We start from the raw sequence: 5,717 nt of genomic DNA, 5'->3' as shown, positions 1-5,717 counted from the left end.
TCAGTGAGTGTGTGTCTGTGTGTCTGTCAGTGAGTGTGTGTCTGTGTGTCTGTCAGTGAGTGTGTGTCTGTGTGTCTGTCAGTGAGTTTGTGTGTGTCTGTCAGTGAAGTCCCATGAAGTCTTATATTCTATTCCCCCAAACTCTCTGAAAATTCACCTTTTCAAGGAAGCCTATCTGGCCTATCTCTAACATTGTGCTTCAGATCTGCTCCAGACACCTGTCCAAAAATCATGCACAGCCGAAATAGCTCAGTTGGGAGAGCGTTAGACTGAAGATCTAAAGGTCCCTGGTTCGATCCCGGGTTTCGGCAGATGATTTTGTCAATAGCAGTTTATTGAGCAACCTTTACATTATTTAGAATCATAATAATAATAATAATTTGTCACCATATGACTTCTGATTCCGTTCAACCATTTTATAAGAGATACCAAAGAAAGAATGCAACGTATGAAACAATAGCATTAAAAATCAGTGTTGCACATATAGGTATTGGCAAAATGATACAATAAGTGAGAGCAAGCAAAGTGCATTGTGTGCTGTATTTTGTTTATATGAGGCGGGCATCAAAATAACTAAACTAGTGCTAGGTTTTTTACTCTCTGAAAGCTCTGAAACAACAAGACAGGTGAATAGTTCCTCCACCAGAGCTCCAAGAGACACCCGCTTCAGCGCGACGAAGAAGAAGAAGACATACATAAAACCTTCTTGCATTATTGGCGATACTGCTGTGCCTGTGACCATAGCATTAAACATCAACAGATCACAGACTGGTGTTGGTCAAAATATTTAATGAGCAAATGGCAGCAAAGTTGGATGTGTTCTGCGTGTTGTTTCTATTTTCTGATGACAGATATGGTCACAAAATGGATACACATTGTATCTTGTTATGTATAGACTTAGACTGTAAGCTTTTCGGGGGAGCAGCAACTCTTTTTCCGGATGTTTCCTTTTATGTCTGTAGCGCTTTTTACCATTATGTTTCCTATCATTTTCCCATGATGTCTCTTATTATTATATCCATGACAGATGTACTGTAGGATACTGTATCCCTAGCCATATATTTATTATATTCCAGTTTTGTCACTTGTATTATTGCTGTGAAGCGCTATGTATATTCCCCTTATGGTGACAAACTGGATAATATTTCCATTATGTCTCCTATTATTTTCCCATGGTATCTATTATTATTAATATTATTAATATTATTATTATATCCATGCAGAATGTAGGATAGTGTCATCTAAAAGCACATATTGATTAAATGGTTGAAAATGATGCCTCTGTTTTTTGCCAAGATTTTCTTGACACTTAAACCCCAAGACTTCAATAGAGCCACACTTAAAAGACATCATCATTCTTTTTTATTCAAATGTACTTTTATGGTGCAGAAGCTGCATGCTGCCTGTGCCTTCAGTGTATGCATTTGTCAGTGTGTCTCTATGTGCCTTTCTGTCTCTTAAAGCTGCAGTTCCGTCAATATCCTGCATGTGTGTTTTTTTTAATAAATCAGTTCTGTAGTAAGAAAAAATACTTTTAGCATTTTCTGTTTTCAAAAAAACAACTTTGAAAGACCAATTTTCTTGTATTCTATTTTAACAGCCATTTACTAAGGCACTGCCCCTTCATGTCCTGTCACAAGCTCTGGCACACCCCTTTGTCAGCCCTGCCCTCCCTCTAGCACATGTCAGTGCAGGAGTGCTCATGAATATTCATGAGCTTCTACTGAGTGACAGAAGCAGAAGAAAAATAGATCCCTTCACTAATTATGTCACCAAATTTCGCCTATCAATACATGGAGAATGAATTGACCTGCAGCTATACAGTTCTTTAGGTAATTAGAGATTGCACACATGAAACTATTGCAGTAAAAAAAAAAAAAAAAAGACTGAACTGCAGCTTTAATGAGGTGGGATCACCTCCTGTGCCAGGTGCCTGGACACAGTGCAGGCCCAGCCAACTGGCTGCTGCTGCTTGAACACACTTCTCCTTTAATCCACACCTTGACCTTCACTCTGAACTTGATCAAGGAGAACACACTAACTTTGGGCAGTGATGTGCCTTATATACCTTAGGAACAGGTACATCTCTGATGTCACTAACAGTGGACTCAGAGTATGTTACCACTCCCCTTGAACACATATTACACCTCACCAGGGTGTGAGGACAAACCTTCATGATTGGTGCTGGCAACCCTGTAACTTACCAGGCTTACTGCCAGCATGAGAGAAAACTGTATGCCATTTTATAGCATGGCTACATTTATATATATATGTGTGTGTGTGTGTCCGAGGCGGGGGGTGAGACGGAAGGAAGGGAAATACATGGGATGGGGGGGAAAGAGGGGGCTCGTGAGGTGGGAAATGGGGGAGGGGGGGGTGGCAGGCAATACTGCCGACACGGGGGGGGGCCTGCTTAAAATGTTTGTCCCGGGCCCCAGGATTTCTGTTGGCAGCCCTGGGCATGTGACCTGACCGGCTTGGGAGGCCGCGGGATTTCCCTGAGCGGGGAGAGAGCAGGCTGTTGCTTGAGGGCTGGGCAGCTTCTGCCATCCTTATTGCTGCTGGGTAATGCAGCCAATCAGGAGGTGTCAGGAGCCTGGGGGTGGGACCAAAGAGAGGAGGAAACAGCATGGAGCGGTAAGAGGGTGGGTGTGTGTCTCAAGCGCATCGCACCTTTCACCATTGTGTCCAGTATTTTTGGAGAAGCCACCTGGCAACCCTACATGGGGGCCACAAGGAACTCAGGTTTTGAGGTTAGCATTATACTAAGGCCCTTTAGCTTAGAAAATACACGTCTTTATATGTATAGACAGTTATCCTCCGACCACAACAAGCCAAAACCTGCAGAATTATTGTGTAAAGCATAAGGCTGCGCTTATAGTGCGGGTGACGGCGACAGCGCGTCAAAACAAATGCATTGCAGCCATCGCGTGCGCTTATAGTAAGCGCGACGCGACGGCGGCACTATAAGCGCGGCCTAACAAGTTAAATCAGGTAAAGGGGGGAAGGTGCTTTTAGTAACAGAGCTGCAGGATCCTCTTACACAGGAGTCTAAAAAAAAAAGTACTTTTTTGTTGGAAAAAGAAAACCTCAGAGCACATTACTTTGCCGTTGAATACTAATAACAGTAACACAGTGAGGTGATGTGGGCCTAGTTTTCCCATAGACCTATGTGTTTCCTGCCCCCAGCTGCTCTGTGTGCTCCTCAGCAGGAACAATACACTGGCACAGCTCTTAGCCCGCCCCATCCCATACCCGCTCTTCCAATTGGACGGTGCCTGCGGTGTTCTTGATTGTACATGTGATAAAGCAGCTGTCAATCAGGACCCCCTTCCCAAAGCATCATGGGAAGTGTAGTTCAACCCCCTCGGTGTCGTGACGTCAACAACTTGAGCTCAGGATGTGGGCCTATCCCAGTCAGTGGGAAGAGCAGCAGCTACATGTAAATATCCTGGCTAAACATGCAGGGTGTCAGCAGGAGTTACACACAGGCCTCCAGCTGCACCTATTTGGTAGGCTCTGTTTGTCTGTTTTATGTCCTGTACCTACTGATAAACTGGTTATAGGGAATTATCCCTCCTATTGTGTGTGTGCAAATATTATTAATAATATGATCTTTGCATATAGCAAATTACATGTTATTCACAGACTCCAACTGTACCTGTTTTTTTATGTCCTATACCTATTACATTAAATTTTACCTATCTAGCAGGTACTGTACCTGTTATATCCTGTGCCTATTACATTCTTCTTGACCTATTTTACCTACTGTATTGATGCCAGTGGCTGAAGCTGCAGCTAATTCAGGGCTGTGCTGCAGTGTGTGCGCTTGCTGCGCTGCGCTGTGCGCGGCATTTATAGTTGGCTGAGGTTAGTCAGCCATTCTATAATAGGAGCGCGCGTGTGCACGGCAGTGAGCGTGGGACCAGCCGACGGGGGAAGAGGAAGAAAATAAGGAATTCACGCTGCTACTGCCGCTGAAGTGTGTGTGGGGGTGTGTGGGGGTGTGTGTCAATAAGTGCACAAATACATTTTTTTTATTTATTAAACATGTTTTTTTTTCTTTTAATAATCTTATTTAAGTAATTATTCACTCACAATCTACAGTATACACACGCGCACACACACTACCTTCCCAGCATGTCACTCCCGGCAGCACGGACTCTATACACACAAAACGTGTGCGGCACATGCACACGCGTTCGCACAGGCGTGCGCACGGCCACATAGTATATTACGAGCCTAAAGCAGCTGGGAGATTGATGACTTACCTGCTAACGATCAACTGGTTATGGTTGATATATACACACAATAGAAGTTATTAAAAGTATATACAAATCCATAGATATGTATATTTTATTGGTTATATGATCTTTGCATGTAAGTAAATGGTTCATGTTATTGAGCTTCGTACAGTGGGGTCACTTTCCTGCCAGCTCCTCTCTCCCACAGCGAGATACTGCAGCAAATAAAGTTACCTCTTCTGTTTGTGCCAAATGTTGGAAGGTCTGTAAATCATGTCTGTCAAAGTTCAAGGACGTAAGTGATTTAATGAAGTTTGGTAATGCCAATAAATTGCATTTTTATAGGAAAGTTTTCACTTGAAAAGGTGAGACTCCACTGAAGTATAAGTAAAGTGAATGTGTAAAAAACAGATAGGTAGCGCTATATCCTATTGTGCAGGCAGCCTGTGATATATCCCTGAACCCCAGTCAGGTGTAGATCAGTGCAAAAATATATATCAATGGCGCTCTGCACTAACAATGTGTAACATATAATAATAGTAATAAAAATATACAACCAGTGGCGTGGATGTTTCTCCTGGAATGGATACTCCACATGTGATGGGTGAACATGTAAGGAAAAAATCATAACATAGTGTAATACTGTTAGGCATACATACAAACATATAACATAAGACGGACGCTGGGAACAACAGATGACCAATTACAAACACATTTAATAAAGCATTAAGCGGGGGGGGAGAAAGGGGAGCATTAAAGCGGGGGGGGAGAAAGGGGAGTGGGGGGGGAAGAAAGGGGAGCGGGGGGGGAGAAAGGGGAGCGGGGGGGGAAAGGGAAGCGGGGGGGAGAAAGGGAAGCGGGGGGGCGAGAAAGGGAAGCGGGGGGGGAGAAAGGGAAGCGGGGGGGGAGAAAGGGAAGCGGGGGGGGGGGGGAGAAAGGGAAGCGGGGGGGGGGAGAAAGGGAAGCGGGGGGGGGAGAAAGGGAAGCGGGGGGGGAGAAAGGGAAGCGGGGGGGGGAGAAAGGGAAGCGGGGGGGGGAGAAAGGGAAGCGGGGGGGGAGAAAGGGAAGCGGGGGGGGGGGGAGAAAGGGAAGCGGGGGGGGAGAGAAAGGGAAGCGGGGGGGGGAGAGAAAGGGAAGCGGGGGGGGGGAGAGAAAGGGAAGCGGGGGGGGAGAGAAAGGGAAGCGGGGGGGGGGAGAAAGGGAAGCGGGGGGGAAGGGGAGCGGGGGGGGGGAAAGGGTTGCAAGGGGAGCGGGGGAAAGGGGAGTGGGGGGGGTTGAGAGCAGTGGGCATATGTATTGTCATAATTCATGTATGGGCATTTCCCCCCCCTCCTCCGTGCGTCCGTCCCCCTACTGGTTCCCCCCCCGTTCCCCGTGACTCCCCCCCCCGTTCCCCGTGACTCCCGTCCCCGTGACTCCCCCCCCCCGTTCCCCGTGACTCCCCCCCCCCCGTTCCCCGTGACTCCCCCCCCC

General features: G+C 46.4%; 1 non-coding gene across 1 annotated transcript; it reads left to right on the top strand.

The window, feature by feature from the left end:
• Positions 1-238: 238 nt before the first annotated feature.
• On the top strand, positions 239-311 carry TRNAF-GAA (transfer RNA phenylalanine (anticodon GAA)). The gene has a single exon. It is a non-coding gene; the product is annotated as a tRNA-Phe (tRNA).
• Positions 312-5,717: the final 5,406 nt, after the last annotated feature.

The sequence above is a fragment of the Ascaphus truei genome, unplaced genomic scaffold (assembly GCF_040206685.1).
Source record: "Ascaphus truei isolate aAscTru1 unplaced genomic scaffold, aAscTru1.hap1 HAP1_SCAFFOLD_973, whole genome shotgun sequence".
In the NCBI taxonomy this organism is placed as follows: domain Eukaryota; kingdom Metazoa; phylum Chordata; class Amphibia; order Anura; family Ascaphidae; genus Ascaphus; species Ascaphus truei.
Note: the sequence above shows the minus strand (reverse complement) of the source record. Positions and strands in the feature narration are given on the sequence as shown.